Consider the following 27,120-nt stretch of genomic DNA (forward strand, 5'->3'; position numbering starts at 1 on the left):
AACAGATCGAAATCAATTTGGAAAGTTTACTGTATTGTAAACACTGTAGCCGGTACCTTTAGTAGGTTTTACTCCCATTATCCCTCATTTATCATTGTCCCTTTCCCTAATTAGTCTCAGAGATGGAGTGGACCTGCATGAACCTGATTACCTTATCACTGGGATAAAGTATTAAAGGTGACCTTCCCCAATCCTCTCCACTGAGAGAGTTAAACTATTATGCCTCAGGCTGCCATTATTACACTTTTGTGCAGTGTAGGAGTGAGGAGCCGATTTTCTAAGTGGTGCTGCCTTGGCGGTATGGCACCTTTTGGGCTATTCAAGTGAAGGCACCTTACAGTATGGTTTATAGATTAGCACGATTTAGTTCATATGCCCCATAATCTTTAGGCAGTGTGTACAGTGACTGCAGGTGCCTGTAGGGAGACATTGTTCTGTTGTATGTTAGCCTCATAGGATCAGATGCTATTATTGTTAAAGGCCTTCTAGAGTGCAAGCTGAAAAAGACCTGGGTTCAGTCAAACACAAAGTGCAAAATGAATGTCTGGATGAACTCTGAGGAGTTGCGTGTGTCAGTTATAGACATATGCGAATCAGTCCAGACTGTGTTTGTGACATTTTGTTTTTATTTCACCAAGCTTTACAGGGCTAAATAAAATGTGAAATCAGTCTTAGGTGCTGCAGGAATCTACAACATTTCACTCAGAGATCTAGACAGATCCATCCAGGGGGAGGGGGATAGAGATGGCAAGGGGAGGGGGGGTGGAAAGAGAGTTGGAAAATGAGCTTGTTTAAATATGCAAGTAGGCTTATTTCCCATGTATCTCAAGTGTGTTCACATTTATCTCTCGACATGTTTTTTTGGGAGGGACATAAGTCAATGTGTACTCTATTAAATAGGACTCTCTCAGATGAAGGAGCTGTAAAGCGCAGACAGAAGTGATTTAGGTAATTACATGCCTAATGCATGTTGATGTTTTTCAACAGCAACACAATTCTAACCAGTGGTAACATTTGAAAAAAGGAACATTTTGCAACAGAAAGCACTACAGTATATACATTCAGTGTAATATTCTGCAGCCCCTGTAGCAGTGAAGTGGTTATTTTGACATGTCTCATTGTGATGCTCTGTGTCTCAGTGTGCTGCCATACCTCTCCTCCCTTAATATATGTCATACATGGTCTTATTTTCCTTCTATTTTATTTCCTTCCCTAACATTCTTTCCCTTCCCTTAATATTTCTTGCTCTCTCTCATACCAATATTTAATTCTCCTAAATTATTTTGTTCTCTATAACTTTTACTTACCTATTCTCTATATTGTTGTCTATCCCATCATTTTTTCTTTTCTCTCTCTCCCTCTAATTTGATGATTCTACCCATGTTTTACCCTTCTTTCTCATTTAGAACTTTGATTTCGCTTTCAACACTGAATACATGTGTTTGTATCCCTTTAAGAGTTTCATTACCATGATTTAAGTTACTCCATGTCATAATCCCAACAGAACAGGTGATACCTGATCATTGCAGTTTAATGTAGAGTTTGAAGAGCATCATAACCCAATCAGGACATTCTTCAGCAGGTACGTAATGCCCTGATTTGAGATCTATTTTACTCTGTAATTTCCTGTCTCTTCTTCCAAAATGCCTTAATTTCCCTTTCTAGTTTTCAGCAAGTTTTCCATACTCTTCCCTAACACTGCTTTTGTTTTTCTTTTACACTTTCTGTATCAGTCTCTCTCTCTCTCTAGCCTCCTGATTCCTCTCTCCCTCCCCGATTCCTCTCTCTCTCCTTCTCTCTCCCCTGATTCCTCTCTTCCTCTCTCTCTCCTCCCTGATTCCTCTCTTCCTCTCTCTCTCTCTCCTTCTCTCTCCCCCTGATTCCTCTCTTCCTCTATGTCTCCTCTCTCCCCCTGATTCCTCTCTTCCTCTCTCTCCTTCTCTCTCCCCTGATTTCTCTCCCCCCCCGATTTCTCTCTCTCTCCCCCTGAATTCTCTCTCTCCGCCTGATTTCTCTCTCTCCGCCTGATTTTCTCCCTCTCTCTCTCCGCCTGATTTCTCCCTCTCTCTCTCCACCTGATTTCTCCCTCTCTCTCTCCACCTGATTTCTCTCTCTCTCTCTTCCCCTGATTTCTTCTCTCTCTCCCCCCCCTGATTTCTCCTCTCCCCCCCCTGATTTCTCCTTCCCCCCCCTGATTTCTCCTCTCTCCCCCCCTGATTTCTCCTCTCTCCCCCTGATTTATTTTTTCTCTCTCTCTCCCCCCCTGATTTCTCTTTCTCTCTCTCCCCCCCCCCGATTCCCCTCTCTCTATATATATCCCCATGATCCCTCTCTCTCTCTCTCCCTCCTCTTCCTTTCTCCCTCTCTTCCTCTTCCGATTTCTCGTTGCTCTCAGTCTCTTGCTTTCTCCACTGATAATTAATTCATTTATTTTCAATATTTAGGCTCTGTCTCACCTCTGCCTTCTGCAGAATTACATTCCATTAAACCCAGCGCCCGTCTGTACGTGCTGTCGTTTCCAGGCCTGGATTGATATTCTGCTTTGGTGCGTTGTTCTGAGGATTTGCCGCTGAAGTGCTTCCTTCTTGATATTACATTATGGAAGTCAAATTGCATGGGAGTAGAAAGGATAGAATTGTTTGTTGTTTAGAGAGCACTCAATTTCCCCTGGGGCATCTCTTCTTGGCAACTGAAAACAGAAAATTATTTCAGCAAATTCATAAAAAATAAAAAAAAACAAACAAACAAAAAAACCTCCTTTACTTTTTCATCAGACTTAATCAAAATACAAGATGAAATGTAAAATAGTTTCTAACTTAAGTGCAGTTCAAGTGTCCTGCAACACACTGTGTGCAATCCACGCAGGTCCCTGCAGTAACTAAACATTTAGGGGTATACAGTATTTATCAGTCTCCCAGCTACAGAACAAGAGCAAACGCAGTGCAATCAAAAGCACCATGTCTATTAAAGGAAGAGAATCACACTTCGTTCCACAGAAATCATTTAATTTTGTTACTCAGGTGCAGCTTGTTTGTTCCAGCACCGACTCCTTAAACTTGCGTAATTAACTTAATTTAGTGTATTAACAGCAAATTTGAAATGACAATGTTTCATTTCGGCAGAATCTGTCTGCAAAGTAGCATGTGCTAAATCACTACAGCAAATGAGAACGCTGTAGTATATGGAAGTAATGTGTATGACTAGGCAAGGACAACCACTCAAAGGGTGCTGCTTGTTATACAACAGAGGCACTAAAACATGATAAGTAGCCTCTAATAATCCCCACCGTTGCTTCATATTCATGCCCTCTATTATTGCTATATGTTAGAGCAGAGGTTCTCAACTCCAGTCCTCAAGACCCCCCAACAGGTCAGGTATTCAGGATATCCCAGCTTCAGCACAGGTGGCTCAATCAGTTTCTGCTTCAGCACAGGTGGCTCAATCAGAGGCTCAGTCTTTGACTGAGCCTCTGATTGAACCACCTAGGCTGACGCTGGGATATCCTGAGAACCTGACCTATTGGGAGGTCTTGAGGACTGGGTTAGAGGGCAGCAGGTGAGGCACAAAGGAAAATGTATAGATTGCCAATATCACTGTATATCTTCACATCAGCAAAGACCCCTTAGTGTATCTGAATGTTTTCTACTGGTCACCTGCTTGCTTCAAACCCACTCTCATACTGTACGTCATACTGTGGTTAAGCTGCAGACAAGGATTTTCGGTAGTGGCATAAAATGAGCACCCAATGGGCATGTGACTTTTAGGTTCCCGTCCATTTTTGCCTGCTTTTTTTTATACAGCTTGTACAGCTGTCTACGACAAGGAAATGCAGAATCAGTGAACCTGCTTAGACACAGCTGTTTCATCCTTTTGCATTGATCAGTCTGAACTTAGTCATATCCACTGACTGCATTGTGAAGCTGGCAGAGTGGGTCCCAAAGGGGCAAAAACCCTCCAATGTGCAGAGTAGAACAAAGACAGAAAACCCCTGAGTGAATCTGCATATCTTTCATAGATCCCCAAACTTGCTTCACCATTTGCTATATAAAGTTTATTTGTCCCTTTTTACCCAGCATAACCTAATTGAGTCTGAAAAAAACACCATTAGTTTTTTACAGGAAATAAATAAGTACAAATGTTGATTTACATGTGGTTAAATCTTTTTAGGAAATCCAGTACATTGACAAAAAATTCACTTTTTTTCGCTCGCTTTGTGAAACGGATTTATTAATTTGACAGGAATCTAATTGTGTGCTCATTGTGCGTCTGTGTAGTAGTTTTGGGCCTAAATGTGAAACATGTCTTGTCTGCATTCCTGTGTCACCATGTGGTGGCTGTAGAACATTCTGCTATCTCTTTCTCCCACTGCAATGTGATGGAACGTCATATTTCAGGGGTGACTAACCACGGCCTGTTGGACAACGGCATTTGGAATGGCCTGCTATCCCCCCACCAGTGCTGAAAGTTGGTCCAGCCCAGAAGTCGGATCCAATTCCGCATCCACCCTTGGGGCCCAGCTCCTCTCTGCTGCTTGACAGTAGGCCTTCTCCCTGTTCCCTGAAGTCAAATTGAGTGAGAGAGAGGAGGAGGGGGTGATTGGGTGAGAGAGGAGGAGGTTGGGGGAATTGAGTGAGAGAGAAGGCAGGGAAATTGAATGGGTGAGAGAGGAGGGGGAGAGAGAGAGAGAATGGGGGAGAGTGGATGTAGAGGGGCAGTAGGACTATTGACCTGCCAAAAAATGTGCTCCTATTTATTGGTACGCCTGATAAAGAGGTTGGCCACCCCTGTCATAGAACCTGGAAGAATCGATGGGCTTATCAAGTCTGTCCCTCTCACTGCAGGTTAACACAATGACACATATACCATTGCTCGCTGTGTCATCCTGCTGTGGGCCACAAGCTTGTCATGCTGCAGATCCCTGAGGCCTGGGAATTATTATTTTACCAGATTAGAAGAACACTTGATGAGTGAAGTGAGCAGTTCTGTCAAAGCTGCTGAACGAGTCTGTTCCCTAGTTTCCATTACTGCCTGAAAACAAATGTGGAAACAGCGGCGCTACATAATATTACATTGTATATTGGTTTTTTGTGGCTTGTTCACTGAGATTTTCCAATGTAATATTATTACCAAAGTAGAAAATAACACTAGTTTGTCTCCTGGTACATAAATTCCTGACTGCTGCCCAGAGCTGACAAATGGACTAACTCACAAGGCGCAGAGAGCGAGGGGAGTGTTTACACGGCTCACCCATCTCTGCCGTCTCAGAGGAGGACGGGTACCAAATAATACATAATTTGTTCCAAGTAATAAATATGTTATCCAGGTAAATACAGTATGTGTCTGGATAACATATGTATTATTTCATGCATTGCCTCGCATCCTCCTGGTTGGTCTTGGATTCCACACACAGCACTATTTTGCTGGTGCTACTACTGTAACATTTTCTTTTTTTCAGAATGCTATACCCACTTTAATTTTGCAGTTTCATCCAAATCCCACGTCAAAAATGTTAATTTGCATCAACATGTGCAGGTTGCATATGTATGTACAGTATGAAACCTGGTCATCTTGGCACAGACCTCTCAGAAGCATAGGTTACAGCAACCTCAGAGCTTGTGGCAAATTCATTTTCTTTCACCTATGGTATCAATGCTACAGTGTTCTTTAGAGCAGAATCTGTTGAGCTCTTTAGCAATTAGCAGGGCCAGTAAGACAAACTGTTTTTCTGTTTAGCCAGGGGAAAAGCAAGACCTCAAATCATTGGGATCATGGCATCCTATTTATCAAGCTGTCCTCTGACCTACAGGTTGCATGCAACCCGGTAATAAGAGAAACTGAAATATTACCACAAATAATTAAGCAAGATATAGCGGTTGCTTAATGGACACACTGCATCACAACAACTATGTCAAAACAGAGGCACTCAGAAGATCCCTGGCTAAATGACCTTGAATTAAAAGTCTTCATTCTTATTAATTGCTCTTGCTCTCAGCTCTGTAGTTGTAGTTTGCGGTTGGCTTTATTATAGACAATCTCTGTCAGCAGCAAATACCAATTGAAGAGGGATTATGTTTCACTTTACCACTGAGCAGTAACGGTTTTGGCTGCCTCTATTTCCTACTTCGGGGGCTGAGTGAGATGAGGGTGCTTCTTTTGCAAAGATTCAGGAAGTCACAGTTGCAGAGTAGCATGATACCAGGTACTATTTGCTAATGCCTCTGTGCTGCAAAACTGGGACCAATACAAATCCAGATTTTTAAGTAAAACACTAGTTCTCACTGCGAATTCCCTTTCTTTGTCAAATATGTTGAAATTTGTTTTTCACTGTTTTGTGGCAAAACAGGGAGACTTTGGTAAACAGACTCCACATTCCCTGCAGTTGCTACACATTTTGTGAACTATTATTAGAATCCCCATATTTGAGAATAATATACAGGAAACATTTAAGGCAATAACACATAAAGCAAAAAAAAAAAACACATTATTTTCTCTCAATCATGTAAAACTCCCTGATAATGGCTCCAATATAATCCTTTTTTAATGGAGTGATAACAAAAAAACTGAAATTACTCCTTTGAGCGGGCTATCGATTTAATCATAGTTCAATTATTTTTCACACTATGAGGATCACTCTGCTGCTTGAATGAAGCAAAATAAAATCATATATTCAATTAGGGAAATTTGTGGATGTTGTATTTGAAGCCAAATTGATGCTCTGAAAATGAACAAGCTTGTTCTGTGTGTGCGTTTGTGTTGTTGTTTTTTTTTTCATGCCTTTGTTTGATCTAATTGCATATTTTAGTTGATGTTGTGGTCGGCAGAAATGATTTGTGAAATCTGCAGGGCGCGAGTGTCATGGGCAATAGCAGAAAACATCTCTACAGATAAGTTCAGTAGGTGATCTTCACTTTGAAGCATGTTCCTGGCATCAGCTATGACAGACTGCTGAGGTACAAAGCCTCGTAGGCTGTAAGATGGGATGTGGCACCGTTGAGAAGTGCGAAGATGATAACATCTCAGAGCTGCAAAACCAAGCAGCTCATTTATGGCCTCTGTTCTGGAGGTCATATCTCGTAAACAAATTAGAGGTGCAAAGAAGAGAAACTGGAACGGTTCACGGTCAGCATCATAACAGCAGCAAGAACTAAAGGACCGAAAGGAGGTGGATACTGTAGGTGGACATGGGCAGGGCCGCTGACAGATTTTTCAGGGCCCATGACTACAGTCCTGACCGGACCCACCTCCCCACCGTCATCAGTGTTGCGAGCCCCATTTCACAGCTTGCGAACCCCCCCATTTCACACCTCGTGAGCCCCCTCTATTTCCTTACCTTTTACTATGTATTTCTCCCCTCCGTCTTACCTCTCACTCTCCCCCCCTCCATCAATTACCCCACTCTCACTCAATCCCTGACCCCCGCCTCACATATATTTCTCTCCGCTGTGACTCACTCTTACTCCCTCTTTTCCTGACTCACCCCTCTCTCCTCTCACTCTCCCCCGTGCATCATTTACTCCACTCTCACTCAACCCCTGCTTCACACTCATTGCCTCCTCCCCTCACACAATCCCCCCACAAAATATACACCAAAAAACCCCACCGCCCAATGCAAAAAATGTCCCACCACCAGATACATACAAAAAAATCCTCACCCCACAAATATATACAACCCCTACCTCCCCAACCAGTGTGTGCCTCCACGGCCAGTAAAAGAGAGCAGCAGTTGGCCTGGGAGGCACCTCAAGCAGAAGAGGATAGGGGCTTTGGAGATAAAAGTACAGGATTACTGATGGTGTGAGTCCCCATATCATACCCCTTATCCAAGGTGCTACAATAATACCTGCAAAAAATAATAAAAACTATTAAATATAAAAACTATATTGCAATAAATCCACGGGGGGGGGGGATAGAGAATAAGTAATACAATAGATATGAAGGGTACATGTGCAATGACTGTGGTGATGGCGGGATAGGTGACTAGCTCTGTCACCCCACAGCACTAATATAAAGTAAAACACTCGCAAACGAGCAGGATCAAACCCGCAGGACCCGGCAATTAAATTTGGATTACTTAAGATGTCCAAGAGAGCATAAAGAAAGAGACCGTCCACAAAGTTAACAAATTACTTCCAATCAGCTGAAATGGTGCTGGCTGGTGCACCTGTGGCCCCTGCCACACCGTATGGCTTTGACTCCGAAAGACAAAAGGAAAGAGCGAAGTAATAGCAGGGAACAGGACTTAGTCAAAAGAAGTGACTTAAAAGCGGACTTAAAAAAATCTCTTCTGTGCTCTACAATCACTGTTCCATGAGGAAATGCAAGAACTGAGGAAAGACATCACCTTCTTTGGAAGCCGGACAGAGGAACTAGAGTCCAAACTAGATGCCACAATAAAGTCAATGTGTAAGATGGAAAAAACAAATTCTTATCTGAAGAATTAGATCTCTACCATCACTGACCGGCAAGAGGATGCTGAAAATAGGGACAGGAGAAATAACATACGAGTTTGTGGTGTCCCAGAAAGCATCAGATGTGGAAGAATTCATTATTAAATGGCTGACGTCTGTGATGACAGATAAATCTGAGGCCGAACTGCATCTCAATAGATGCACAGGGCCCTGCGGGCTAGACCTCAACCAAATGATACACCCAGAGACATAATCATGAGGTTCCACTATTTTAAGATAACAGCCTCACTTAGTAAAATAACAAGAAATTCCTCCTTCATGTTGTTTGAGGTACAAATATTCTGAGACATCTCCCCTACTACCTTAAGTAAGAAACGCACACACTCCAACCCATAATGAAGATCCTTAGGACAATGACATGCGTTATCGTTGGACCTTTCCCTTTGGTCTGCTGGTGCTAAAAAACGGAAATGCTATTGCCATGAATAGGATCTTAAAAAGCTTGTTCCAAATTTCATTTCCTCCACATTTTTCTTTTTCTTCTTCTTCCCCCAAATTTCCCTCTACCCCCTGCCCCAGATTCATCCTAAATGTGTGGCTTGTCAAAAAGTGGTCATGACTCCTCTGGCGGTCTGGGGTCTCTCCACGGGATCCGGCAAAGGTAAGCGTTAGGACACAGACTTTATCATGTCACTAATCATAATCTCACACAATGTTAAAGGTCTTAATAGCCCGAATAAAAGGAGAGTGGCCTTCATGGGCTATAAGAAGAAAAAGGCAGGTGTAGTGTTGTTACAAGAAACAGATTTTAAGAAATATTTTCGTAAATATCTAGACAAAAATTTCAGGAATTACTATCTTTCTTCAGATAACTGCAAGAAGACGGAGTTGCAATTTTGATCCACAACAGATGCCCTTTGGTAGTGAATAGGATCGAAATAGACAAAGAGGGAAGATACATAATAATAGTGGGTTCATCCAGGGTCAAAAGTTAACGAAAGCGAATGTTTACGCTCATGCGAAAACAATCCAGAATTTTTCACAACATTCTTTAATACCCTGAACAGAGTAGCTGATGGCTATGTAATTCGGGCAGGGGACTTCACTAATGTTCTGGACCCTGGCTTGGATAGATCAGAGGTGTCCCGAAGAGCAAGGAAAAAGGGGGGAGCAACATTAGTTAAGGGCTTCAAAGATGTACAGTTAGTAGATATTTGAAGAGAGCTTCACCCGGACAAAAGGGGATACACTTTCTTCTCCCACCCCCACGCAAGCTATAGCAGAATAGATTACTTCTTTGTGTCTAGCAGATTGGTTCCAAAGATCTCCTCGATGAGGATCCATGATATTTCATGGTCAGATGATGCACCAATAGAGCCGAGGTGCTCTCAAATGAGTCTGGTCCGGCCAGGAGCGAATTGGAAATTAAACGAATGTTGAAGATCCCAGATGTGGTGGTTTCGGTGAAATCGGAGATTGAACCAAGTTTTTTTAATTAACGCAGACAGTGTAGATTCCCAGATGACCCTATGGGAGGCCCACAAGGCAACCCTCAGGTGGACACTTATGAGTATTGCCGCAGGCAGAAAAAGAACGAGAGATGCAAAAATCTTAGAATTACAATTAAAGCTTAAAAAACTAGTGGATAAAAACAAACAGATGGTAAACCTGATACACTAAAAGCCCTGGAAGACGTTAGAACTGAATTGAATATGCTTTTAACCTCCCAGGTTGAGAACGCATTAAGTTGGTCAAAGATGAAGTTTTACGAAAACGCGAACAAGGCAGATACTTTGCTAGCTAACAAAATTAGGAATAAGCAGGTCAATTATAATATACAAGCTATTCGGCGAAAATCAGGTGGGGTGACGGCTAATCCCAAATATATAGTGGAATAATTTAAAAATTACTATGAGCAGCTCTATAACTGGGAGAAAGTAACCCATAATACAAATACTATATCAATCTGGTATATAATCTCCCAGTATGGTCCCTGTATTTTCACTATTCACTTTACTTGCAGACATGTAAGTATCCTCACTGGTATTTACCAGTTTTTATCTGCAGTAGGTTATATAAGCATATGCTTGGATATATTAACCCCTTTTGGGTTTATTTCACATAACATTAGCATAGGGACCTGCTATAGAGACTTGCCTTGACGTGGTTAGCAGGCTTGGCATTATTTGAACAAAGGATGTAACCAAAAGTCTGCTTTATCTTATAGATTTTTACACCATATATATTTATTCCCCATTTATTGTTATCCCAAAGGGAGAAGCGCAGGGATTCACTTTCTGTTTTTCACATTTGTATGGCCAATCCCTTCGCCAACTGCATGTTCTTTACATGGAGAAGCGCGGTGATTATATATTTGTTTTACATTTTCTGTTGGGCCGAATTAAATCCTTAGCAGTACTCTCCTAGAGGGCACCACTATTAGGGTGTTATTAATGTATTTAACCAAATGACTTGCAACTGCTTTATTGAGTGGATTGTGGGAGGCCAGTCCCTCCATTTTCAAGGTATATAATCTCCCAGTATGGTCCTTGTATTTTCACTATTCACTTTACTTGCAGACATGTATGTATACTCACAGGTACTGTATTTATCAGTTTTTAACTGCACTAGGTTATATAAGCATATTCTTGGATATATGAACCCTTCTGGGTTTATTTCACATAACATTAGTATGCATTTAGCGTAGGGACCTGCTATAGAGACTTACCTTGACGTGGTTAGCAGGCTTGGCATTATTTGATCAAAGGATGTAACCAAAAGTCTCCTTTATCTTATAGATTTTTACACCATATATATTTATTCCCCAATTACTGCCATCCCAAAGGGAGAAGCGCAGGGATTCACTTTCTGTTTTTCAAATATCAATCTGACCCTAAAAGCGTTTTTAGCAAATTCAAAGTTGCCGAGGTTGAGTAGAGAGGATGAGGAGAGTCTATAGCAAGATTTCACAGTGAAGGAACTGATTGAAGTAGTAAATAATTTAAAACCATTCAAAGTGCCAGGCCTGATGGATTTTCAAATTTATACTACAAAAAGTTTGTGAATCTGTTGGCCCCATATCTTCTTAGAATGTTCAATGCAGTGCTTGCTTGGGCAACGTTCCCAAAACAGATGCTACAAACGTCCATTTCATTCATATACAAACAGGGCAAAAACTCTACAAATTGTAAAAACAATTGACCTATATCATTAATAAATTCAGATATTAAATTAAAATGTATTCCAAAATGTTAGCTAACAGATTGAGTCGAATCCTACCCAGACATCCACTCGGATCAGGTTTGGTTTATTAAAGGTAGAGAAGCGGCCGAGAATATGAGGCGAATAATTGATCTGATTGAAGTGGCTAACTTTAAAAAGATCCGGGTGATGGTGCCGAGACTGGATGCTGATAAAGCGTTTGATAGGATTGATTGTCCTTATCTACATGCTACGCGTGGGGCATTTGGGTTTGGGGGCATAATTTTTAAAGAAATTACAGCATTGTATTCGAACCCAGAGGCTAGAGTAATCCATCAGGATTTTCCATCAGATCGTTTCTCGTTTCAGAGCGGCACGATACAGAGATGTCCGCTATCCCATGTACTGTTCGGCCTACAGTATGTATGGAACCCATGGCTGCACGTATTCGAATAACCCAGACATAGCAGACATTCAGGTGAATACTCAGACCCACAAAGTGACACTTTAAGCGGACAACACTTTCCTGACACTGTTGAGGTCTCTCACCTCTCTGCCTAATCTGTTCATTTTATTGGAAAAATGTAATAGAGTCTCAAGTTTCAAAATCAACCAAACAAAGTCAGAAGCCTTAAATATCAATTTACCCAATGAATTGGAGAGACTCAGATTCATTTTAATTTCAAGTGGCAACCAAAAATCATCAACTATTTCGGAATTAGTATCACAAATAATTACAAAACTTTATACAAAGCCAACTATCCCAAGCTCATGCAAAAGTTGAGAGAAGATATTAGAACTTGGTCCACAAACAATATATCCTGGATTGGCAGAATATATTGTATCAAGATGAATTTGCTTTCCCATTTAATTTATCTGTTCCAGACCTTACCAATCCCGTTGGTAAGGAAGGATATTGTAACCCTCCAAGCTTTGGTCTCCAAATTTATTTGGAATTATAAAAGATCGAGAGTGAGGGGAAGGATCTTGAAAAGGCCAACATTGGCGGGGGGACTAGCGGTACCAAGGCCAACATTGGCGGGGGGACTAGCGATTCCTTGCTTGTGGTCATACTATAAGGCGGTCCAATTATGCCAAATTATCCAATGGCACCGTGATCCAAGTCTCAAACGCTGGGTTGCAATAGAAAAGGAAATATGTGAGCAACTGGAGCTGCATAATATAATCTGGTTCCCATCTCGGATACTAAAATCTATCAAAGAGCCACTATCCTCAATGACCAACTCGTTGGCAGTTTGGGCGAAAGCTAAATTTAGATGCTCATTGACCACCAAAAATTCTCTTATGACACCCCCATTTGACAACCCAGATTTCGCTCCAGGCCTGAATGGCAAGGATTTCAGCATTTGGAGAAAAATAGGAGTTTTTTGACTTAAAGATCTGGAGGACAGAATTAGTACAAAAACATTTGAACAAATTAAGTCAGTAATGGGCATCCCACATACAGATTTTTTTTGGTACCTCCAAATCAGAGCCTTTTATAACAATTCCCAGCCCGCCCCCGATTCACCAATTTTGAACAGCTCTGTACTTTGGAAACAGACACAAGGGGACTCACATCTCAGACATACAGAGAAGTATCCTGTTCTGGCATGAGGTATGATAAGAAATTGCAGTACATGTTCCAATGGGACTTGGGCGAGGTGCCAGAGGAAGAGGAATGGTACGAGATGGTCACAGCAGCAGCAAAGAGCTCGATTTGCATGACATTAAGGGAGAACGCATATAAAGTTTTGATGAGATGGTATCTGACCCCACAAAAATTATCAACATTTTTAGCAGGTTACTCACCATTGTGCCCAAAATAATGTGGAGAGCAGGCAGATTTGTTACATATCCTGTGGTCTTGCCCCAAGTTGGTGCCCCTTTGGGAGAAAATTAGAGATTGGCTACAGAGGATGTTGGGCCTCACAATTCCGTTAGACCCATGGTTATTTCTTTTGAATGGACAAATGCAAGGTTTATCCAGGGTCGAGTGTAAATTGCTTGCTCAGTTTGCAACTGCAATGAGATGCGAGATCTTAGCATTATGGAAACAGCTAGAAACCCCATCTATACCCAAAATGAGAAACAGAATTTGGGTTGTATGCCAGATGGAGAAATTAACGAGTTTGGTAATTACTATGGCGCTAAATTCCAAAAATTCTGGATGCCTTGGCTGACACAGACGGATATCCCAGGGATAAACAATATACGATCATGCTTTGATAGTAGGGAAATGCACTCTCCCTTGAGGGACGGATGGGAGAAAGAGGGGTCTGGAAGCAGATACAGTAAGACCTAGTAAGAGGGAGACGAGCCCTGGCCGGTCAGGAGAGAGTAGCAACACTTCATTAAATATATTAACTAGGAAAAAAAAGATGAATCCCCCCTCCTATACCCTCCTTTCACCCCTTTAATTTCATTTAATTTATTTTGACTTACGTTGTTGCGTTAATTGGATGACAAGAAGTTTCTGGCTGACGGGTCATGACTACATGTTAACAACATCCTTTTTTCAACTATATATTGCTTTCTTTTTGTTTCCAGTTTTCAAAATTAATAAAATTTAAGTTACAACCCTCCCGCCTCCCCATACTTAAAAAACAGACTTTGGCTCTTCAGATTGAACAGACCAACTCAGGGTTTAGCCAGGGTCAAAAATAAATTAGTTGTTCATTTTGCAATAGCAACGAGATGTGAGATCGTAGCATTATGGAAGCAAAATGAAATTCCATCTATCACTGCAATTTGAAATAGAATTTGTTTTTTCTGCCAGATGGAAAAACGAACCAGTTTAGTTAATGATACAGGCGCTAAATTTCTAAAAGTTTGGCTACCATGGCTGGCCCAAACAGATATTCCAGGGATGAACGGTGCCACAGTTATGCTTTGATAGAAATAAATACATTCTTTTCTGACTGAGGGAATCGTAGTTTAAAAAGACATAGAAGGTTTCTAGAGGGTGTTAGAGCCCTATATCAGTCCCCCACAGTGTATGTCAAACTTCCAGGAGGAGACTCAAACCCTATCAAAATAAAAAATGGAACCAGACAGATGCCCCTTGTCCCCGCTTCTCTTTGCCTTATCGATTGAACCCCTAGCGACCATAATCAGGGAGGAAGTCAATATACAAGGAATCCCAATTGATTGAATTAACTATAAGATTTCCCTATTTGCGGATGATGTTATATTAACTTTAGCCAATCAAATAACATCCCTTCCAAATCTCCAACTCAAATGAGACCAATTCAGTAAAGTTTCGGGCTACAAAATTTACAATGATAAATCTGAAGCCCTAAACATATTACTTCCACCGCCAGAAATTAAACTTTTGCAATCAAATTGTAATTATAAATGGAGCTATACTTATATCAAGTACTGTATCTAGGAGTCAAGATTGCAAACTCATACAAATCCCTATACCAGTGTAACTTTCCTCCCCTCTTTGATAAAATTAAAAAATATTTACAAACATGGAATAAACTCCAGATCTCTTGGATGGGGAGAAATTTCCACCAAAATGAATGTCCTCCCCAGACTTTTGTATTATTTTCAAACCCTATCGATAAATACCCCCCTGCCTGTGCTAAAAATTATTCAAAACCGGATATTTCAATTAATCTGGAAAGATAAAAGGCAGAGGGTGGTAAGATCGGTAATGCTAGCCTCAATAGCAAGAGGCGGCGGGAAACTGCAGGGAAACTCCGTTTAAATCTGAGAAAATGCCCCGCTTTTATCACGGCAAGCTTAAGAATAAAGCTGGCAGTGACAGTACGGTCTAAAAATAAGAAGACATCTGCATTAGCATCCTTCCAATCCCAGTTAACACTCATATTCAATAATCCCAAGTTCCTCCCAGGATGCTCTCAAAAGCAATTCTCCCTATTTAAAAATCTTGATATCATGACAGCAGGTGACTTGGTAGACAAGGGGAAGATCATGTCCTTCCAGCAGCTCCAAAAAAATATCAAACGCAAGATCTCCATTTTTTAAATTTTCTGCAGATTAGACACTTTCTTTTAGCAATTTCTCATAGAGCGAGCATTCCAAATTTATCTAAATTCGAAACATATTGCAAAAAAGGCACTTACAGTAGAGGCAACGTTTATTCTAACATTTGCCGTAAACTAGCCGGGTTACATTCTGGGTATGTGCTGGGTATGTGCTGGGTATGTGCTGGGTATGTTCTGGGCTAGTTTGAGGCATGTTTAAGGCATTTCTGCATTGACTAACGACTCATAGGATTAACACAGCAGGGATCCCTGGCATTCCAATTCAGTTTGAATGGGACTGCCAGGGACCCCCGCTGTTAATCTGATAGGCCATTAATCAATGCAGAAATGCTGGGGCTAGTTTAAGGAAAGTTTAAGGCATGTATTCAGAATGTACCTGGGTGTTTCCTGGTTTTTTTGGTGAATTGCCACTGGTTTTTGTTCGAATAAGAGTTGCATCTACTGTACCAGAGGGGCCTGATATCGGAATATACATAGGAATGGAATCGCCAGAGGATACACCAGATCATAATTACATGCTAAAATGGGCGGAAGACCTCAATGTGGAGATAGGTATTGGCGATTGGGTGGATATCTGGGAATCGTCAGCTAAAATTTTAATTTGCACAATAATAAAGGAAAATATTTACAAAATCCTATTTCAATGGTACCTAACTCCTAGTAGGCTGAGCCAGATATTTCCTGGATTAGCCGATATGTGTTGGAGGGGGTATGGCCTAAGAGGAGACATGGCCCACATATGGTGGACATGCCCGATAATCCAGAATTTCTGGACCATGGTCCGGAATATAATCCAGGAGGTATCTGAACCAAGAATTCCTCTAGACCCGTTGACATTTCTGCTAGAAAAACCTATAGAAAATCTCTCAGCTCCCATGGGATGGTTGATCTCTTTTATTCTAACCGCTGCTAGGTGTTCCATAGTGGCGGCTTGGAAAAAAACAAACCCCCTTCCAGAAGAACTCACACTAGAGGTCATAACAATAAATGAGGTCATAACAATTGAAAAATCAACAGCCCAATAAAAACAGTCCACTGACCAGTTGTACAGAATCTGGGAGCCCTGGCTCCAGAATTAGAAACAGATGTAAACTAAAAGAGGATAAAGGTTCTTAGCCTGACAGTAAAAATATTAGGCTGCTGAAAAAGGCACGGTGTAGGCTGGTCTGTTTAGGGAGGAGTCTTGATGTAGGGGGGTGGGTTCTTCGCTCCCTTTCCTCCTTCCTCCTCCTTTTGGTCCAACCTGTAGGCCTCCACTCTATCTCTTCCCCTCCCACCCTTTATCCCCTCCTTCCTTCCTCTTCTCTGCCTGTCCTTTCTCTTCATCTGTCCACTTTAAGTTACTCCAAGGGAATACAGTAATGTTAACAGCTTCATTGTCCAGGGATGATGGAAGGATGCAGGACGTGTTGAAGGAGAGCCGGGCCCAGCTGCGAGTGCACCGGCAGCCGGGCTTGGCCAGAGGTTAGCCCAACATGCAACACCAGCCACTGGGCCCGGGACACCTGTCCCTTCTGTCCCCCCCATCAGGGGCCCTGGCCATGGGAGAAACATTGTAATAGACAGAAGGTATCAACAAGGTATGGGATGGAAGCATATTTCAAAGAAGTGCTAGAACAAGAGGTAATGCTCTGAAGCTGAGATGCTCAGGGGGTGAGGTAGACTTTTTCATTGAACAAGTAGTGCATTCAAGGAACAGCATCCCAATGGAAATGGGTGATGTTAATACTGGAGTTTACGGCTGCTGGGGATAAACATGAGGGGTTTCTAAGGTCGGAATGAAGCTAGGATCAAATAGAATCTGAGGCTTCACAGCAAGGAGGAAGATGGTCAAAAATCAGGACAGACACTTTATATCTGCTTACAATTTCTATAGATGCAGCGGCCGTTATTCAAACACTTCACGTATTGTATACCTCGGAATACCCATGATATGGTGCACGATTTGTCCCAACCATACCGCCTTTAGACGCGAGTGCAGGCGAGTGCAGAAAATGTGTCATGGAACAGGTATACCCCTGTCTGCACTTCTGTTTCACCCCCCCCCTTTTTCCTCGCAGCCCTGCTTGTCAGCTTCTTAGTGCCAGGTGTATGTGTTTGGCTCTGCACACAAACACAGTGCTTGTGTGATAAATACAGTGCCATTTCTCCTCTCCCAGCAGCTTGCTGCATTAAAGATGCAACATTATTGCTACATGTTGTAGCTTCCCCAGACACTCCTGTGAGTTGCCATGGCAGCCCCAGCCTTTCTCTCTAATGGGCTAGTCTGCTTTCTCCCCCTCTGCTCTGCCCACAGATGGTCTGTCCCCAGACTATCTTACTACCCAGCATAAATTGCCATTTCCTTTCCACCATTCCTCTGGACTCGTGAGTACCTCGCTGTAACCCCTGTAATGGTGCTGCAGGATTATCTTTTCACCTCCCTTTACTACTAAGCACACACAGAGATTTAGACCTACACCTCTACACAAGAAACTGTATTTACCTACTTTCTCCAAAATAAAGTAAGAAAAGAAACAGACCTTGTCATGCTTGGAAAAGAGGGCGAGTTGACACTATCTGAGCTAAGTCATCACCACGTGACCCTCTGGCTTCCAGAATAGTGAAAAGATATCGTGTGCCTTACAGACACTTACAGGAGCTGCTACTCCAGAGTCCATGACAATATAGAGCAGCCTCTACAGCAGTACAAGCAAGCAGCTTACACAGCTATACAGAGCAGCCTCTACAGCAGCACAAGCAAGCAGCTTCCACAGCAAACTGCACGCAGCCTGCAGCCTTAACAGAAAAGCAGCAGCCTACACTGCACAGCAGCTTTGCAACAAACAGTGCTTCTTACACAAACCTAACTTGCCTTTCTCTGTCTGAGTCCACCCCCTGCACAGCCCCATAGTGAGGAGCCACCTTCCCACCTACCCCTGCGCACGTCCCCACGGCCAGCGCCATCAAGGGCCACGCCACCGGACACCCGCCAGGACACGGGTCAGAGCCACCGGACACCTGTGAAAACAGCTACCCCTATGCTGCATGCCGCAGGACACCGCTCGGCATCATCTGAGACAGACGCCCATCGCTGACAAGGTAAAAGACCACACGCCACACGCACCGGCAAAAGGCCTACACACACCTACAGCATGGCAGAACTCAGAGCCTCACCAGACATCACGCAGGAAAGCGATCACTCAGACACAGAGACCGCTGCGCATCTGCAACAGGCGCAGGCCGGCGCAAGGCCCAAACGGACAGTCACACTGACACAAAAGGCCCGCGAAAAATATGAGACTGACATTGAAGCGCACCGCGCTAAATTAGAGTTGGCCTGGGAAATAACTTGGGGTACGCAATGTCACCGGCGCTGGCAATAATGTGCAACAGCTCGAGCAGGGGATAACTCAATTGAAGGTAGACCGCTCCGGCTACCAAGCGCTGTCACAGGCATACTTCACCTATCTAACAAGAACTAACACGGAAGATAGCATACGAGAGCGCGACCTACAAAAGGCGATCGACCTAGAACGTGATGGCATCGTGCAGGCCGCCATCACGGACGCCCAAAGCGAGAAAAAAGGGCTCCTCCTGGAGACTGCGTCACAGCGCTCAAGCACATCCAGACACTCATCAAGGTCAGCAAGATCAGCGCAATCTAACGCGTCCAGCGCAAGCACAAATGCTACCAAGGCGCGAGCCTCTGCAGAGGCCGCACGTGCCAGGGCCGAATATGGTCGAAGAGAGGCAGCCGTAAGGGCAGAAAGAGCGCGCATAGATGAGGAGGAGCAGAACGCTGCCGCTGCCAACGCGGCTGCCAACGCCGCCGCCGCTGCTACTGCCGCCGCTGCCAATGCTGCCGCCGCTGCTACTGCCGCCGCTGCCAATGCCGCACGCAGAAAGGCCGAATTAGACGCGGATCTAGAGGCACTTAACCAAGAGAAGGAAGCCGCCGCCGCCATAGCCCAAGCTGAAGTCCTGGAAGCAGCTGCGCAACAGGACGGCGGGGAGCAACCATACAGACGGATTGCCTCAGAGGATCCAGTCCAACGCACTGAAGACTACGTAAGGAGCCTCTTCAGTGTGATCACCAGCGCACCATCTCAACACGGAGGGAGTGACACAACAGACACCGAAGACTCGCTAGGACCACGAGGAGAAGACGCTGCTCCGTCAATGGCACATGCTGCCTGGGATAGCCACAGCCGCAAAAGTGATCCACACGCCAGAGCGCACACGGATGCACAACAACAGGCTCGCAATCCAGGTACACCCACGCGGGAAAAAACAGCCCCTCACACTAGCCAGCAGCCATCACGCGTTCACGCCAAGGAAGAGGCGACCGCACAGACCGTCCCAGCAACTACCTCAGAATGGGACAAACACGCCGATGCCTCAGGTCTGACAGACATAGCCAAGTACATGATCCGGCGTGACCTGGTGCACGCAGGACTCATCAGCTTCGACGACCACCCTGAGAACTACCGGACGTGGAAGTTCACGTTCAAAGACGCAATCAACAGCTTGGACTTCTCAGCAAGAGAAGAGCTCAACCTGTTAGTCAAGTTCCTGGGGAACGAATCCAGAGAGTACGCAAAAAGACTGCGGGCAGCAAACGCGCATCAACCCCAAGTAGGTCTTGACCTAGTGTGGGAAAGGCTAGAAGAGTCCTACGGCAGCCCCGAAGCAGTGGAGTATTCGCTCTTCAAAAGAGTCGACAGCTTCCCCAAGATCACAAATAAAGACTACTCGAAGTTATGAGATCTTGGAGACCTTCTGCAAGAACTGGAGTTCGCAAGGAAAGACCATTCCTTAATAGGTCTCAACGTCCTAGACTCAGCTCGTGGAGTGAGACCCATCCTGGAGAAGCTACCCTTCAATCTCCAAGAAAAATGGATCTCACAAGGCTCCAAATACAAAAGGGAGAAGCAAGTCGTCTACCCCCCATTCTCAGTTTTCTTGAGCTTCATTCGCGAAGCAGCAAGGACGAGGAACGACCCCAGCTTCTTCTTGGGTGCGCAAACCACATACAGTGCAAGCAGCCTGAGGAACGAGAAACCAGTGACGAGCTATGGTAACACCCAAACGCCCATCTCGGTCCGCAGGACGAACGTGCCCCCCACGACCCAAACTACTCCCGATCAGTCAGTCGCCGGAGACAAGGAACCAAGGGACCCAAACAGGGAATGTCTCATACACAACAAGCCACACCCACTCAACGAGTGCTTTGGGTTCAGGATAAAGTCCCTAGAGGAACGCAAGAGGTTACTTGGAGAATTCGGTGTTTGCTTCAAGTGCTGCGGTTCCACGACTCACCTAGCCAGGGACTGTAAGGAAGAGATCAAATGCACAGTGTGCGAAAGTGACAAGCACGTGACAGCGTTACACCCAGAGGCAATGACACTCCACCAACTCAAGAACCCATCCTCCATAGCAGAGCATGGCGGGGAGAAAGAAGAAGGAGAGTCAACATCCGTCACATCTCAGCGCACTGAGGTATGCGGAAAAGAAGGTGACAAAATGTCCTGCTCCAAAATATGCCTCGTCGCAGTGCACCCCCAGGGACAACCTGAGAAGGCTATTCGGATGTACGCAATCCTCGACGACCAGAGCAACCGATCGCTGGTCAGGTCAGAGTTCTTCGACATGTTTAACATACAAGACGGTACTTCTCTTTACACTCTCAGAACGTGCGCAGGGCGAATGGAGACCACAGGGTGAAGAGTGAATGGCTACACCACATGCTCAATAGACGGCAAAGTGAACATGCCCCTTCCCACACTCATCGAGTGCAACCACATGGCCACAAACAGGGACGAGATTCCCACACCAGACGTGGCACTCCATTACCCCCACCTCAAAGGAATAGCCAACCACATCCAGCCGATAGAACAAGGCGCCAAGATCCTGCTGCTGCTTGGTAGGGACATCATGAGGGTACATAAAGTCCGTAAACAGCATAACGGACCCCACAACGCACCATACGCCCAAAGACTCGACCTAGGATGGGTGATAGTGGGCAACTCGTGCACCAACAAAGAGCACGGGCAAGACTACGTTGATGCCCGCAGAACGGTGGTGACAGAATGTGGACACACATCTCTCTCTGAACCATGTCTTGGCCATCTCCAAGTGACCGAAGGGCCAAGTGAAGAGAAAAGACAAGGTCATACCCCTGAGGCCAACAAAGACATCCTCACGTCGATGGGATGCGACAATGGCTTAGGATTCTCAGCAGTCCAGACAGCTAAGGATGATGAGTCGATTCCACCGAAAGAAGAGAGTAACCTCCCAAAGGTGACCGACAAAGGGATCGTCCAAAAAACAATAAACAATCAGACAATACTCCCGCGAGCAATGGCACAACTAAGACATACAGTTGTTCCTCTCCACAGAGTATCAAGCAACAGAGCAACCAACTGCCACGGCTGGCAAAGTCGCAAAAGATTGCGCCCCACAGGTGAAGCCACAGTGTCAAAAGGACTGTCCTCTCACACATCCAAAAAGAGACAGCCACAGAGACATTTCATAAAGGGATTTACTAGGGCAAAAGAGACTGTTCTTCGTTACGTCTGGGGAGACAATAACCTCCCGATGGTAGTCAACAATGAGACACAAAAGCGCTTAACCAAATTACGGGGAGATGTTCTCGTGCAAGAGGAATGCACCAATGACCTACGGTGCACAGCGTTCCAGACAACAAGGGACAATGACAAGCAAACATCATCAAGGGAAGATAGAGGATTCCCGAAGTTAACAGTCAAGGAGCTCTCTAAAGACGGACTAAGCAGTTGGGTGACTCCGCTACCATTCCGTTCACCAAGAAGGCGCTTCCCAAACAATGGAGAACGTGCCATCTCTAGGTTCACTTCGCACCTCTGCGACCTACAAAGGGAACCAGAGACCAAAAACAACCTTGTGGCCTTCATCCAAAAGATATTCCTTACCGGCCACGCAAAGCCAGCACCTCTAATGGAGGAAGGTGAAGAATGTCGGTACCTCCAATCACCTGGGGCCTACCACCCTCAGGAACCCGATCAAATCTGGGTAATGTTCAACCCCAGCACTCAACTTCAGGGAGTCTCTCTGAAAGACGCCCTCTTTACTGGACTAGATTCGACAACCAGTCTTCCAGAAGTGTTGTTCCGCTTCCGCAAGGAACCAAACGCCATCTCCTTCTGCCGAACGCCAGGTGATAGAGCGACAAGCTACCACGACTGGCGCACTTACAAGGAGATGTGCTCTGTGGATAAAACTGCAGAGACAAAAGGACTGTTTTCTCACAGGGCTAAAAGGAAACAGTGCCAGAGACTCTTACAAAAGACATTGTGTTGCATCAAGCTAACCAAGAGCTGTGCATCCACCCGGCTTCCCTTACTGGAATATTGGCCAAAGAACTTTAACGCCAGTATCACCTTGCTATGGGAATATGGACCTTTGCATTGTTATGTTATGTTTGCATTGCACATATGTTCCACATAGCATGTTATATAGTGGTATCTACAGATACCAGACGGGGAGTGTCATGGAACAGGTATACCCCTGTCTGCACTTCTGTTTCACCCCCCCCCTTTTTTCCTCGCAGCCCTGCTTGTCAGCTTCTTAGTGCCAGCTGTATGTGTTTGGCTCTACACACAAACACAGTGCTTGTGTGATAAATACAGTGCCATTTCTCCTCTCCCAGCAGCTTGCTGCATTAAAGATGCAACATTATTGCTACATGTTGTAGCTTCCCCAGACACTCCTATGAGTTGCCATGGCAGCCCCAGCCTTTCTCTCTAATGGGCTAGTCTGCTTTCTCCCCCTCTGCTCTGCCCACAGATGGTCTGTCCGCAGACTATCTTACTACCCAGCACACATTGCCATTTCCTTTCCACCATTCCTCTGGACTCGTGAGTACCTCGCTGTAACCCCTGTAATGGTGCTGCAGGATTATCTTTTCACCTCCCTTTACTACTAAGCACACACAGAGATTTAGACCTACACCTCTACACAAGAAACTGTATTTACCTACTTTCTCCAAAATAAAGTAAGAAAAGAAACAGACCTTGTCGTGCTTGGAAAAGAGGGCGAGTTGACACTATCTGAGCTAAGTCATCACCACGTGACCCTCTGGCTTCCAGAATAAAATGGCATTTTATTGTTCTGGTTTTTAAATACCTGAAATTGACACTTGCATTTCATTGCACACAAAGAAACAGAATCCATGAAATTCAAACAAAGCAACCGCAATAAACACGGGTGTCTGGGGCGATTGGTAACGTTAATGTCACGTGGAGTACAGCATCGCACATGAAAACGACTCCGTGATTTGTTTGAATAACGGCCGCTGCATCTGTATGTTTGTATAAAGTATAATAATAATAATAATAATAATTTCCACAAAGGCAGTGAGACTTTTCTTTTTTTAATATGTAGCCGGGCTCCCCTCTCTCGCAATGTTGTTGAATGGGAGGGTCGCAGCCGGGCAAGGGACGCTCCGGCAAAGCGGAGGTTCCGCGACATCAGGGCGCCGCCGTCTAATACGGGCGCAGGCGGTTGCGGGGTTGGCCAGGGCGCAGAGGTCACGCATGTGCGGGCATAGCTGCCAAAGCCCGCGAAGGAGGAATCGTTCCGATAGGGTGGAGCGTAGGGGACTACGAGTCCCAGTAGCCACCACGAGACCAGGTGACGCCAGGGAACTAACTGAGTGGTTGGGATCTCGGGAGATAGGGTCACACGTTGTGTCAGAGCTAGCGGGAGGAGGGAGACAGAGCTACAGGTGTAGGGAGGCACACAGCCCCTACCTAGGCCTTATACCCCGGCCCAGTTAGGCCGTGAGTCCTTGTAGCGTGGAGCGGAGCTAGGGATTGGCCCTAGACAGGTTCCAGTGCCCCTTATTGTGTATGTTCAGAGACAAAGTTCAGAGACAGTACATATCTTACCTCTGTAGAGGGCTCAGACCCTCTACTGTGTTGCAGCCATCTGGGTGGGATCGCCCCGGACGGCTCCTGCTGAATCCAGTCACATCTGATCCTTTGTGAAGATCCTTGGCAGGCCCGGGTACAGGAGTGCCCGGCAGGTAAACATCACCAGGTGCACCAACGATCTATACTGTATTCACACGGGACATAGTGGCTCTGCAGTCACCCATATATCTATCCATTATCTCACTGAGGTGGGGGGACATATTATTGGGGTCATTGGACACGGGGTGGGAGCACCCGGTGGAGGTGGGAGCGTTCTGCGAGACGCAGTAGATAGTGTCTCCTCTAGAGAGGGATACCTGCTAAGTTATAAGTATAATATCTATGATGTATATTGCATATGCTATAAGTAAAGTCATTCGGTTGTTTTTTATGTTGAGCGTGTGTGGAGTGATATATAAAGTCCTGCGAGGAACCACTCCCCCTCTGGGGGGAGCCATCGCAGGTGGAGGCGCTGCACCAAGTATAAGGTTATACATCATATTACGTGTACCCCAGGCTCTCCGTGGCGGAGGCTTAGGCCCTGCGAGCCTACAGGTTATACAGCATATGGTAGCGGACTGTATTCATAAGGAAACAGGGCTACAAATAAATCTGGTACAGCAGCAGTTTTACTGTTTTGCAGCTAGTAGATTTTGCTGAAGAAGAAAAAAACCCCCAGAGTATAGCAATGAAGTCCATGAAGTGCCCTAGTCATATGATATGCCAAACACAGAGAAGCATGCAGAAGTTATATGCAGTAGGGATGCAACTTGTGTAGATCTGTATTCACTAAACTTCTGCAATGCTTTCAATGATTTAAATCTGCTCATATTGATTATTAAGAACATCACTAAATTCACTGAAATCTCATGCTGATAAATGATTATGCTGTAATAACTGGGTTTGCTTTCCGGGAATGGGTTAAAATGACATGTGGCAATTTACAGTGCTCCTCAATGAGCATGCAAATCAGATCATACAGTACCACTAAAAATATGTTTTGGGTTTTCTAAACTGTGATAGTACCAATCGGGGCACTATCACACGTAAACCATTGCTGCCCCAATCCGCCCCTAGCAGTTCAATTAATAACCCCCATTGTGGCTGCAGTTCGTGGCAGGCTTACCTGGCAGCACAGGGGTTACATTTGCCACTTCAGAGACTCCAACCATCTTTGAAATACTACTGTAGTTAAAGGGTCCTGTTCTGGCAAATTAATCCTTTTGCTGTCCGAAGGGCCAATAATGAATTACAGTGCATGTGAATTAACCCTTTGAGAGCCGTAAGAGGCCACGGCACCAGAGTGCCCCAGCCCCCAGCCCCTCCGGCACAAGACGATCGCACGGCATCACTGATGACGAGAACCAAAGAGGCAGTGTCCTTCTCTAAGGTCCTGTGCACTCCGCGCTCCACAGGAGCCGATGACGTTGCGATAATCCATGCCACGGTGGCTACGTCATGGGACACGCAAAGGGTTAAAAAAATATCATCAGTTAAGGGGAATGACAGGGTTTTCTTCTTTTCTTGCAATTCATTACTTTACCTTCTGGCAGACGATGGCTACACCCGGCTTATCAATTATAAGGGTTCGAGCATGCAGCTGTTTGACAGTATTTACCATCATTATTTCTAATGCTGTTTTGCCTCGTATCTTTGTTTGAACATTTGATATTTTCCAAGCTCCGAGGCCTTGGCAGCAGGAAAAATGTTTACCTACAAACAGAGCAAATGATGTAGCTTTTTGAATATTAATACAAACAAGCACTTTGTGTGTCCTGGATCTGCATTTAATGACATTACATCGCTCAGGAAGAAAATGCAAATACATTCTTATAAAGTGTGTGTGTGAATTTAGCTACCTATGCCCAGGCTCTGGAATCTTACCTTGCTCTTCACCTAACACTTTCACTGCCGCAGAGGCCAAATTATTTTGCTGTACAGTATGTTGCTAGCCCCTCCGTCAGGGAAATGGTGAAACCCCATTACTATTGTAGCACATGTTCCCCCCCCGGAAGATTTAGTCATGGCTATTGCTAGGTGTAGTGATGGTTACCTGTTTAGCACAGGAGAGCTGAGGTACCCACGATGGTGTGGGGGAAGACAGGCAGAATTTAGGGATTCCTCTTGTTCTTCTTCTTGGTGACAGCGCCTCCAGGCATAGGGGGCTTCATCAAGGCTGAAGGCGGTCCCCGCTATGACATTCCTTACTCACAATACTCGCTCCACACAGACTGCCGCGGAGCCAGAAGTATAAATGAGGATGACCTTTATTATAGCAGTCACTGCGATGTTGTTACAGCGAATGCTTTAGTTAATAAGTTTGATCCCTGGCTTCTGGATGGTACTGGCCTGCTGGTAATGGTGAGGACTCTCTGGGTTGAATTAGTGCCTCAGCCCATGAGGGATTGAGCACATGTCTCTCTCTCCCAGCCGGGAGGAGAGCTCAGAGCTCCTATCCCATGAAGGGATAGTTAGAACCCCAATCACAGATTGAAGGACCCACCCCTAAGGGGCTGAACTTCATACTTTAATTTAGGCACTTCCTTCCTGTAGCTCTTCGAG

The sequence above is a fragment of the Ascaphus truei genome, chromosome 5 (genome assembly GCF_040206685.1).
Source record: "Ascaphus truei isolate aAscTru1 chromosome 5, aAscTru1.hap1, whole genome shotgun sequence".
Classification (NCBI taxonomy): Eukaryota; Metazoa; Chordata; class Amphibia; order Anura; family Ascaphidae; genus Ascaphus; species Ascaphus truei.